The sequence below is a fragment of the Sylvia atricapilla genome, chromosome 17 (genome assembly GCF_009819655.1).
Source record: "Sylvia atricapilla isolate bSylAtr1 chromosome 17, bSylAtr1.pri, whole genome shotgun sequence".
Lineage (NCBI taxonomy): Eukaryota > Metazoa > Chordata > Aves > Passeriformes > Sylviidae > Sylvia > Sylvia atricapilla.
This window is the reverse complement of record NC_089156.1, coordinates 9,960,898-9,973,213: the sequence shown is the minus strand read 5'-3', so window position 1 is coordinate 9,973,213 and position 12,316 is coordinate 9,960,898.

The window sequence follows — 12,316 nt, the reverse complement described above, 5'->3', positions numbered from 1 at the left end:
CCATCGGGACATGTCAGGAAGGTTTTCCCCCACACCTGGGCAGAGGAGGGTCTGTCAGAACCTTCAAACCTGATAAAACCCTGCGGGAAGGGAATAACGTTGATCCTCTGTATTGCCAGTGACCCTTTGCTGTATTTCAGCAGTGACACATTTGTCCTTCTGTGTCCCCTCACGAGGTTCTTGGTGAGCGAGAAAAGGAATGGCGAAGAGGAACAACGGCTCTCATCAGAAATTTGCCCATTTTTTTTCAGAACATCTGGGGAGAAGCCTAGACCCTGACCCTGTTTTTCCCCTCCTCAGAAGCCCCCAGAGCAGAGATTTAAATTCAAAGCATGACTTTGCAGGCTGGGCTGCCCCAGGGGGAGGGGAGCAGGGATGAGGAGCCGTGGGCGCGGGTGCACGAGCAGCCTTGGACATGGAGAGAGATATCATTAGATTAAAAAAAAAGTGTCTTCCCACACAAACAAAAGGAGAGGCCGGGTGGGAACGTCAGGATTGCCCAACGCCAGCTCCAGAGGCACTGCTGGGACAGCAGCTGGGCAGGCAAGGACAGGGTCCTGTCCCTGCAGTGCCCGTGGACACACACAGAATGTCCCACACGAGCCCTGGGCTTTGCCTCGTCCCTCCCCACTCAGGATCAATTACTCATCCAAAATGACAGCCACTGTCTGCTGACCAAGAGTTGTCACCCGTTTGTGCTTCCTCAAGGGCGAGTGGTTTTACTTCTGAGCTGGTCTGACTGCTCTGCTGTGGTTTTGGAAGGGAAACTTGGCACATTTTTCCAGTTTTTGTTGCCCCAAGAAATCAGTCGATCACACAGAACGCCTTGCTTGGTTTCTTATTGCATTCTTACTTCAACACCTTGGTTTCTGCATTCAAATCATCGTTGCTGATCGTTATTTTTTTATAAATAAAAGCTCAGTGGTTTTGCTACAATTTTTTTTTTTTTTAACCTCAGGAGAATATTGATCCTGCTAAACTCCTTAGAATATAAAGTTGGGCCCTTCTTTTTCAAGTTCCTCTTTAGCCCTGCCAAACAGGTTTAGCCTTTATTTGTTCTACATTTGGAACGGGCAGTTTAATGCTCAGATGAATTTTGATATATGGGGACGTAACAGGAAAAAAAAAACAAAACAAAACAGAAAAAAAAGAATCTGTTGGGGTTATTCATGTGCTTTTGGATTTGATTTACTTCCTACTTCCTTATTTAATAACTAGGTTCCTTAAGACTCCTTAAGCTTGACTGACCCGTGTTTTGTTGGCGGGTCTATTCCACTGACCCCTGCCAAGACCCCTGCCCCAGTTCGTCTATCAGACAAAAATGAATCTATTCCAGGAGCTATCACTTCCCATTATCTCTAATTGAGCCTGACAGTTGGAGACAGGCCTCATTATTTTTAATTGGGCCCTATAGTTCTAGAGTTAAATTAAACACAATTTAATGCAGATAGCTCATCTACATGGCTATGACAGAGTCAAATTGCATTTTAAGTTTAATGGAAGGACGGGGTTTGTTTGCCGCCTTTGCTTTTGCAGAGTGTTGCTGCTTTGAGCTCTCTGTTGTGTAAAACCTGCCTGGGGTGTGAGGACACGTCTGTTAATTAGAACCTGACCTGGCCCTGCACCTGTTGGACCTTTTCTCTACGCTTTTATATCAAAAATCCAAACGTGGGCCCAGGGTGCTGATGAACGAGGCTTTCATCAGCCCAGAGTGCCTCTGAGAGCTTCATATGGTTCAGGTAGTTTTAAACAGATTTGCAGGGGTGTCACGCCAACAGAGAAACTGCTGAAAGTTTTCCCCAAATTCCTGAGGGAAGTTTTATTCAGAATTTAAAGGGAAGATAGCTCTCAATGCCTCAAGATGGACGTTTTTATTACTCCATTCAGAGCTTTTCCCTGCCATGAAGGAACATCTTTATCACTATCAGTGGGGCATTTGTGTGAAGACATCTCTGAGCAAAGAAGGAATTGAACCATCCTGTTGCTGTAAATATTATAAATGTTCATGTCTTGGGTTTTCTTAGGGAAGGAACATTCCAGTCCATGCTGAGGAAGGAGCTGTCTCACCCTTCTGGTGGTTTTCAGCCACACAGGATTTGGAAAATCAGTTTAGTAAATGATTCCATGTGCTCTTTCTTTGAGTCAGACCAAGTTATTTGTTGCTGAATCTTTAACTTTGCCAAAGTTCTCAAAGCAGTAAATCCATCACAAAACTCTTTGGATTACTCATGGAACCAAGATTCCTAATTACAGAAGGCTTTGATTAAATATTGGATTTTCCTTTGCACAGGTGAGCTTAAACATTCATTTTAAAGGACATTTCCTTTGATGTATTTGTATTTTCTGTACTTTCCTCTTCAGCTTTGCTTGAAGGTCAAATGAACAACCTACAGCACTTGTCCCATGAGAAGAAACACATCCAATGTGTCTTGAGGAATCCAAGACAAGGAACCTTCAGTTTGGAACAGCAGGACCTCTACTCTTCTTAAGAGTCTGGGCAGTTTGCATCAGTAATTATGCACTGTGCGTTTAATTAACAGACACTTAATCATGGAAATTCTATGACATCAGGCCTGGAGGCTGGGATTGTCCTGGAGAAAATGAGCAAGGATTAGCCAATGTTTGTACAGTCCTTGCTCCTTCCTAACTGCTCTCCTTGGTGTCAGCCACCCTTCCCAGCCTAAAGTCAGTCATGCCTCACTTCTCCTGCTGCTTCTGGCATCTTTTCTGGAGCAGGGAATTCCTGCAGCCCGGAGAAGCTCCTGGATGAGCCCTTTGCTCCCTGTTCATGCTGGATCTCCAGCTTTTCTCCTGGCACTGCTTTTGCTGGACACAGAGGTTCTCATTCTGCTGGGAAAGCAAAAATAACTCCAAAAAAAGCACCAAAATAGTGCTGGTTTTCTCAGCCCAACCACTCACTTGGAAGCTGATGTGATGGCACCTCTGGGATGATTTTCCATGCCCACAGCCAGCCTGAAAATGCTACTCCAGCCAGACAGCACCAACTGCATGAAGTTCCCAGCTTTTCCACTCATTAGGTGTTTTTGTTGGCAGAACCCCCCTCCTCCTTCCCTGGCCCTTCCCTGCTGTGACTGCCGAAAATCCCAGGAGATACAAGAGCTCTGTCATGTGCTGTTGTCCTTTTGACTGAACTTAGAGAGAAAAGGCCTTTGTCCAGCCTGTGCCCAGTGAGCAGCACACTCCCAAAATTACAGCCCAGATTTAGTGACCTGTGTGAGCAGTGTGACTGAAAGGGATTCATTACAGCTTCCCACACCTCTGTACATCAGTATCTGGGATTTATGACGGCTTTCCATGAATCCCATGTGTCTGAATTTGGGATTTTTATGGCTCTTGCCCATCAGCCTTTGGGCCTTGGTGGGAATATTCCCTGCAGCCACGCAAGGGAGAGGAAGGATTGTCAGCCACGTCGTGGATGTGGAGCTGAAGATTGTGGTGAGGGACACTGGAGTGGTTGGGATGCTGGGTTTTGTGCATTTCCCAGCACTTTTTGGGAAAATTCACACCAGGGTTAAAGGGTTTCAGTGTCCCCCCTTCTGTTTCTGCCAGAAGAACAGAGTTAACAAAAATATTACTCCTGTATTCGTTGTAGACATTAACTTCTCTAAGTTCCAGCTACCCAGTCAGGGCACAGCATTGCTGGCTCCATCAAGTTCTGTCTGGATGTTTTCCTGTTAGGAAGAAACTTTAAATCCTCATCCTGAGAAATTCACCCCAACTTCAAGTGCAGGCAGATGGATTTGTTCATTTTAAGAGAAGTTCACATTTCCCTGATTCCTCGTTTGCCTTGTGAATGTGAACTTTTAACGGGATAAACTCATCATCTGATGGCTGTGCCACACCACCTTGGTGCTGCCTGAGGCTCATGGGTTATCATGGCTGTGCTGGATTGATCCCAGAATCACTGGGGGTGGAAAAAACCTCCCAAACCATCCAGTCCAACCTCTGACCGATTCCCACCTTGTTTGGGCTTGAAATGCAACATAAAAATCTCAAATTGCAACCTTACAATGACAGGATTTCCTCGTGTGTGACTGTTCTGTTCCAGAGGTGCAGCAGGGCTTCGAGAGGCTCATGGGGAGCAGGTTGTGGTTTTCATGTATTTTACCAGGATCAAATTATCTCCTGTTCCCTCTGTGTTGTTTTGGGGTGGTTTTTTGGTTCTTTTTTTTTTTTTTATGCTTTTTTTTTTTGGTTTTTTTTTTGGAGGGTTTGTTTTTGTTTCCTCTCAACCAGCTTGAGAAAGAATGTGGGATAGAAACAAAAGATGTCAAGGATTTAATTTAGCCAGACAAAAAATACTCTTTTCAAATGTTAAAACAGGCTGAAAGAGAGGTCTGAGGGCTGGTTTGAAAGGACAGGACTTTGTTCCCAGTGCTGTTCCCAGCAGTGATGGGAGACACTCAGATCCTGAGCTGATGGATCTGCCCTGTGCTGCCTCCTGACACTCCTGGCCTGCTAACCTGCTTTATCCTTTAATTATAATGTATACATTTATATCATATAATTCGCTGGCCAACTTGCAAAAATCCTGGAGAAGAGCTTAAAAAATGAAAGCAAAAATATTTAGGAATTTTTAACAGCAATAGAAGAGAGCTATTTATTTCTTGGGATGTTTGGGATTACTGAGATCGGGGGTGAATAATTGATAATCATTTTAACCCAATCAAGAATTCCATTAAATATGAACAAGAGGAGGCTGGACACGTGGCAAAGGATTTCTCTTTCCCTTTTGACTGCAACCAATCCCTGTGGATCTGGTCACTGAAGACACCTGGCAATGAAATGGGTGTGTGAAAGAGGAGGAAACCAGATATTATGTTACTTAAAAGTCATTCATCATGCCACAGGAAGGCAGGAATCTGAACTCCTGCAATAAATAATCGCTGAAGGTGATCTCTGTGCACAAAGGAGCTGTGACAGGGAGCCAGTGCCAGCTGCTGAAATGTCCCTCTGACAGCAGGCCAGGAGCTGGGGCTGTGCTGGTCTGAAGGGAGAGCAGGACACAGGGAAATGATTTCCTGGGAGCCATCCCATGGTCTGTCCATAGAAATGAGCTCCCTGGTTTTGCTGGAGGAAAGCAGATTCTGGGTTCAAGTCTCAAGCCTGAGTTGCAAGGAGGGTTTGAAGAGTTCCATGTGTCCATCACAACACCCTGGCTCCATCTGCAGACTTGTCACTTGGCATTTGTCAGCAGGGAACAACATTTCTGTCTCTGTTTTAATTCCATGCTTGTTTTTTCTGTGCTTTCTCCATGTGGTCAGGGATTGGAAGGGGCTGCCCAGGTGGGTTTGGAGTCCCCATCCCTGGAGGTGTCCAAGGGAGGACTGGATGTGGCACTCAGTGCTCTGGGCTGGTGACAAGGTCAGGACCAGCTTGGACTCAATCTTGGATGTCTTCCCCAACCCAAATGATTCTACAATTCCCACTCTGTGCAAACCAGTTCCTCAGCATTCCCAGAGTAATCCCCTTTCCACTGATGGCATGGAAAGATCTCTTTGGGATTTTATTTTAGCTGGTGGCAACTTCCAGTTGTAATTGTGTGAGAGAGAGCAGATCTGTTCTGGTGGGCAGGGTAACACCTTCTTGGCCTGTCCAACAGTCCAGGTGGACAAGGGATGTCCATGGCACATCCAGCAGTCCAGGCCAGCTCACTGAAAAGATCCTCCTTGTCCAAGTAACCAGACAGAGACTTTGGGATTTTCTGTCAGCAAAAGAAGCGATTGGGAGGGAAAAAATGGACTTACCTGGAGAGCCTGAGTGGCCATGAACACCTTTTGTTTTCCATCTCTTTCCATCCTCAGCTCTGCTCTGACACATCCCTAAATGAATTAATGAGTTTTCCTCAGTGTTTCTGCCCCAAAGTCAATAACACACATTTATATGATTTTCATCTCTGTATTACACCATCTCATATTATATTAATTTCTCTATTTTCCTCTCCCTTTCCTGGAAGGTGCCCAGGCTCTACGCTGAGTGGCTTGGCAGTGCTGGCCTGCATTTCCCAGAAGTTCATCCCTGGGATTTTTACCCTCAAATTTTGGTGCTGCTCAATCCTGCAGGTGCTCCCTGCCCTCTGTTCTGAGTTCAAACACCCACAGCAGTGTACCCCCACGCTTCAGAGCCACCAGAGAATGAATGGGCTGAACCCTGAAGGAATTTAATGGATATTTTCCCTGTTGAAGCAGCTGTAGGAATCGCTCAGAGCTCGGAGTGTAGTTTTTCACCAGCCGATGCTGAGTGAGGCTGGCGAGGTGCAGGTGGAACAGCCTCTCCCCAGATCTGGTTACACCACGTCAGGACCCCGGGGAGAAAAAAATGCACAATTCAATATGTGCATTTGAGAGCAGAGCCCTCATCCTCCACAAGAGCTTTATTCCAATTTTTCCAGGGTAAGTCTGTGCCCACCCTGGGCCCTGCCCCAGTGAGGTGGAGAGATCCCAAAGGCTGCAGCAATGCAGGGAAGCCGCAAAAATTGCCTCAGTGAGTTGGAACCACATGAAAGATTCATGTGGAGTCTTAGCACCTGCTCCTCCTTTGTGGGATATCTGCACCGTTAATTTTTAAGCACGTCTTAGCCCGGGGAAGGGAGATCCTATAACCAAGGGAATATACATTATTAACCTTAAAGCTCCCAGCTCCAGGCAGCTCCTGCAGCTCGGCCACTCTGGGTTCTGAAGGAGCAGCTGAGCACCCACCACCTGCTCCGTGGTGGCATCAAACTGGGATGTCTCCAGCTCAATCCACCCAAAGGACGCCCTCCCTAATTTGGGCAGTTTGTAATTAACACAGAACGCTCACAAAGACTCCTCAAGGATCCCGGGTGCAACCTAATCTCGAGGAAGATACAGTTTCTAGTTCTTATCTTGGAAAAGTGGCCACTAAGTGGATGCAAGTGCCATAGGCCCAAGTCCCTGGTCCCAGTAAATTATTTAAGGTGCTCAATTCGGGTGAGGACGTCGTCCCTGCCCGGCTGCCCAGAGTTCTGAGGGACCTTACCCAGGTTCAAAGCCCCTGGTGGATGGTTTCCCTGGAATAATTGGTAACAGCAGCCAGGATGGACACCCAGGTAACTTAAATTATCATGGCTGTAGTGGGAGATGTGTTAACAGAGAGGTTTATTCCATGGGGCATTTCCTGCAGGGGGTTGGAACCGGAGGGGTTTTTAAGGTCCTTTCCAACGCAATCACGCTGGGATTTTAGGATTTCTGTTATCTGTATTAGTATGTATTTGAGTGGTGCATTTCTATAGGTGAAATGATGGGATAATGATCTGAAAATTACGGTTTTTTTATAATGCACACAACTGATGCAATTCAGTCACAAATATCAGGACTCATTTCCCAAACTTGCTGCTGCAGAAATATATATTGAGTTCATCCTGGACAATGTGGGGTTAGAGTGACTTTTCTCCTCCATTCCTGTGTGCTCCTAAAGGCTCTCTTTCCTTCTCTGCTGGCTAATGGCATTTTTGGACTTCAACACAGAAATATCTTGGAAGCTGGGGCTGGGATGACATCTCACTTGCATGGTAATGAAGTCTTGACAGAGGAGATGACAGATGGAACTCCAGCATCAATCCAGCTACTTTTTTTTTTTTTCCCCTCAACAAGTTACTTAAATGGGAAGGTTTATAACAAATTATAATTAAGGTTCAGGTTTCTTGGTGTCTGCTGATGGCTTTCTCTTGTCATAGACTTTAGGAAAACTTCCAGGGAAAATTCTGCAGTACTGCACCACTAACACTGGTGCAGGCTGATTTCTTAAACAGTCCAGTTTAGTTTTCCTAAATGCTTCCAAGTTTCTGGAGCTGGGCTCTTTGGACAGAGATCACAGTCTTGGTGTGGTGCTCTGCAATCTCCATCAAATCCCATCACCAAACCCGGGCATGGCTTTTGCAGGACAGACATCCAGGTAACCTTGACATTCTCAGTCCAGAGCTGCCGCCCGAGGAACTGGATGAGGGTGAAATTCCTGTGGTCTCCTCAGCAAACCTTTCACCTGCCATAAAAGAACCGGGTTAATCCTTGGCTTATTTATTGAGCACCGGTGTGGTGAGACCTGCTCAGAGGCAAGAGGCTCCCTGAGCATCTCCTGTCCTCCTTTTCCCGTGGAAAGCCGTGCTGGGGAGGGACACGGAGCCCACGCTCAGCCCAGGTGGGTCAGTCCTGCAGCAGCTCCAAGTGTGCTGGAAAAACTTCCCAGGGAGCTGCTCCCTGGAGGGACTGGGCTGCAGAGAGGCAGGAGGAGGGGAGGCTCTGCGGCTGGGGGGGCTGGAGGGAAGGAAGGAGTGACTCTGAGGCACTGGGAGAGGAGCTGCAGCCAAGGTGGTCAGCTGGGAGCAGAGCAGGAGCCAGGCTCCTCAGGGCAGATGGCAGAGCTGGATGCAGAGGCCAAGGAGAAGGAAGGAAATTATTCCCAGAGAGAAGGTGGCACAGGCAGAGCGTGACAGGCTGAGGCAGAGAGAGAAATACAGTGACCGAAGGCGAGGGAGGATTTAATTTTTAATTAGCCACAATGAATTCCTTCCACATCTGAAGTCTGGCGAGAGCACGGAGTGAAAGGAGGTAACGGAGGGTTTGCTTTGGTGGGTCCCATCAGAGAGGGAGGCAGAGGGGTCTCTCAGGGAGCTGAAATCCTGAGGGCTGAACTTGGAGCTGCTGGGGGTGTCTGGCTGGGGGACAATCCTGGGAAATCCCTTGGAGATTTCCTTGTTGCAGCACGGATGGGATTTTTACTCTGCGTGTGGTGCTGCTCTGTGCATGGTCTGGCTGGGTCAGAGGTGGTGGATCCCCCTGCTCAATGATCCAAAATTCAGCAGGAGAATGCTCCATCCATTGGGATAAGGACTTTGCCACTGAGGCTTGGAGCTGAGAGAGGAAAGAGGGAATTTCTTTTCACTAATGGTTGCAGGAGGCTCGAAAATAATTCCTCCTCAGGAAGGCTTGGGTTTGGAGGGGCCTTTTTCCCCCTCAGATGGCACTCCCCATCTGGCTATTTACTGTATTAATGACACGAGGCAGAATTCCAGCAAACAGGACGAGCACATTCATTACTGGGATAATTACTGGGATAATAGTTCCGCTGCGGAGCCGGGACGTGGACACAGCACTGGCTGCAGGATCTCCTTTCTCCCCACTTCCCTGCTTTTCTCCCACGTCCTCTCTTTGCTCCTCATCCAGCAGCAGGGAAATTCTCAGTCTGACTGCCAGGATAATTTCCATTCCCTGTAAATATCCCTCAGTGAGGAATTCTTCCAGGGAAGTCTCATAAAGGTGACACATCCCTTTCCTCCAAAGCGCTCCTGTGTTATTTTTAATATGTAAAAGGTTTCCATCAAAATCACTGCAGTTATTTGTACTTCCTCAAATAACATTGAGCTCTAAGTATTAAAAAAAATCCAGATAAATAATTAATAATGAATTACAAGGCTCTTTGAAAGGAACTTGTTAATTTTAGGTACATTTATATTTCAAGGAATAGCAACGCTTTCTGATCCAAACATTCACCTAAAGCCAATAAAATGTGTCTATTTTGACCCATTTTAACAGGTTTTCCCTGTTTCAGACCTTTCTCTCTGTCAGCCACCCAGAAGCCATTTAGGGATCAGCTGAGTCCCCTCTGCCTCCACCTGCTCTGCCCTGCCCTCCATCCCACATGGAAATAGTTGTTTTGAGATTCAGAAGGTGTGTAGGGGATTAATTTTCCCCCTCTTTCCTTCTTGCCTTGCCTTAAGCTGCCTTTTTGTACCAATGGGGAACAATGGGGTAAGTTCAGAGCTCTTCCTAAGGTTTTGTCCTAATGAGTAGTTTAAACTGGGAATTTCTGGATAATGGCGCTCTGGGATGTGATTGGGAGCAGTGGTTGTCATCCTTCTCCATGGAACAGAGGCAGAAGAAGTTTTGGGGTATTTTGGTGGGAGCAAAGGAGGAAAGGAGCTGACCCTCACATGCATAAAAAATGGGGATTTTTTTTTTCTGATCAGTGGAGAAAGGGGCTGGCAACACCAGAGCCTGAAACCTGTGGCTGCCTGAGGAATCTTGATCCTTACTTAAACCCAACCCCAGAGGAGCTGCTCTTGGGTGACCCTGATGGGTGGGTCCTGGTACACTTGGAATGCTGGAGATGTCCCCCACCTTCTGTTCCTGCTGTGGAGTAGAACCAACGTTGGTGCTCTCAGAGGGGGCCACTGTGGCTCTTTATTTCTCTCCTCTGTCCCTGTGGCTGTAATAAGCCAAGAGCAGAATTCCCTTTCCCTTCTCTTGGCTTCAGAGCTGTGATGGATGATCAGAGAACCAACAACCAGGCACTTTTCCCACTCTCAAAAATAGTTCTGGTGCACTGCAAGGTACCTTGAGGGGTAGGAAATGGATGTTTTTGAAGAGAAGATAAATTATTTCCTTTACAGATGCTCTTGTATTGAGACTCTTTGCTGGCCTAAGCTGCAGGTCTGGTCTGGTGCCCCTCTCCCAGGTGGGGACCAGGGGCTCTTGTGTAGCTCCAGGTGGCAGTTCCCGGAATGAAACACTGATGTGGCCTCTGATAAAGTCTCCACGCCTGACTCCTGAATTTAAAAGCTTGTTCCTGAAGTGCTTTGTGTGTGAGGGGTCCAGGAAACCTGAGCCAGGGAAAGGCAGATGAAGATGTTTTCTGGAGGAGTTTGGAGGAGGTTTTTGCTCTTTATTCCCATCGTGGCAGCATCTCTAGGCTTGGCTGAAATCCTGCCCTGCCAGTAAATCCTCAGCCACACCATGAGCCCATCCAGCCTCTTTTGTGCCCCTTCAGCTCCTCCCACCCAAAACTGCAGCCCTGGCACTGCTGTCCCTTCAACCCTGACAGAGCAGAGCCAGAGCAAGGCCTGTCCTAAATCACAGAGAGCTTTGGGTGACCTTGGCTGCAGCTCCTGAATCAGCCCCCGTGTTGCAGCCTCTGCAAGTCTCTGGTGTGTGGATGCTGTGGAAGCAGCCCCTGACTTTTGGGGAGCTCTTATGGAGTGCTAAAAAACAGGTTTTGCTGTGGGAGCTGGAGTTGTAATCTTGGTTTGGACTGGGATTTGTTGTCCCAGGTATCATGTGTTTCATCTGCTCTCAGTTCTGATGCTGACTCACAGAGGCAGCTCCTTTCTGCTGCCTGGTGCCCAAAGCGTTTGGTCTTTGGGGGGTGTTGGAACCTTCCTATGGGAAATGTGATCCCAATCTCTGCTTTATCAGTGTGTGTCCATAAATGTGATTTTGGGACTGTTTTCCTCTGGTTCTTTCCTCTGTTTTGAAGGCTTGTAAACAGCCTGGAGGTGTGTTCAACTTGGAATACATGAATTTACTATGGTTAAATGCTCCTGTCCCTGTACCTTAGGCACTGTCAGATACTCCAGGACCATCCTTCTCTTTCCTAGAAATTGAATAAATCTGCCTTGCCATATTCCCAGGATATTTAACTCTGAATTGCAGTTTTTTCAGCTGGAAATCCTGTGCTCTGTCAGCTGGAGAATGCTCTGGAGCATACAGACATTAGCTATGGAGTTTATCAGTAATTGATGTTTTCTCATAAACCACCCTGTTCTCCAATTAATAAGGATTCAGGATTCATTAAGGAGCTGTCTCTGGTCCAGCAGTGGCAGTAAATCTAAGCATGAAGAAAACTCTGAAATTAAGATCTAAAAGCCAGCAACTGAGAGAATGAGCCCTTCAGTGTGTGTGTTCTCTGGCCTGACAGGGTTTGAGCTGGGTTTTACCTGGTCCTAAATTTCCCAAGGGAGGTGGAATTGCTGCCACTCTCCTCGCTCATCCAGCGTGTGTGGTTTAGAGGGTGCAGCGATGAGCACGGAGTTTTGGGCAGCATCTCTGTGCGTGTGAAACAAGCTGAGACAGCAAAAGCGCCCTTCCTACTAGTGAAAAACCTTTAAAGAAGTGTTTTATGCTCTGAGTCAGGTGCCTGGACGCTTGGGTGCCTGCTGTAACCCAGGAGCAGTGGTGCAAACCAGGAATTCTGGGGCTGGGGGAAAGCGTTCCACCTAACCTGGGCCGGGCTGGTTGGCCCCGACCCAAAATCCCGCTCACATTAACCCGACAGGTTAATTGTTTTATCGAAGCTGATGTGGTGAATGAGGATCTCTTTTTTATTATTATTATTATTATTTTTTTATTTTTGAGCCGATATCCTTTACCTGTCTCGTTGTGTTCCAACGGAGAGCAGGTGGGCCCAAAACCCCAGCCCCACTCCGCAGACCTCAGAGAGCCCGGCGATGGGGGACCCCGTGGCACAAGAAAGAGTTGCTAAGAACAAATCTCTATTGTTC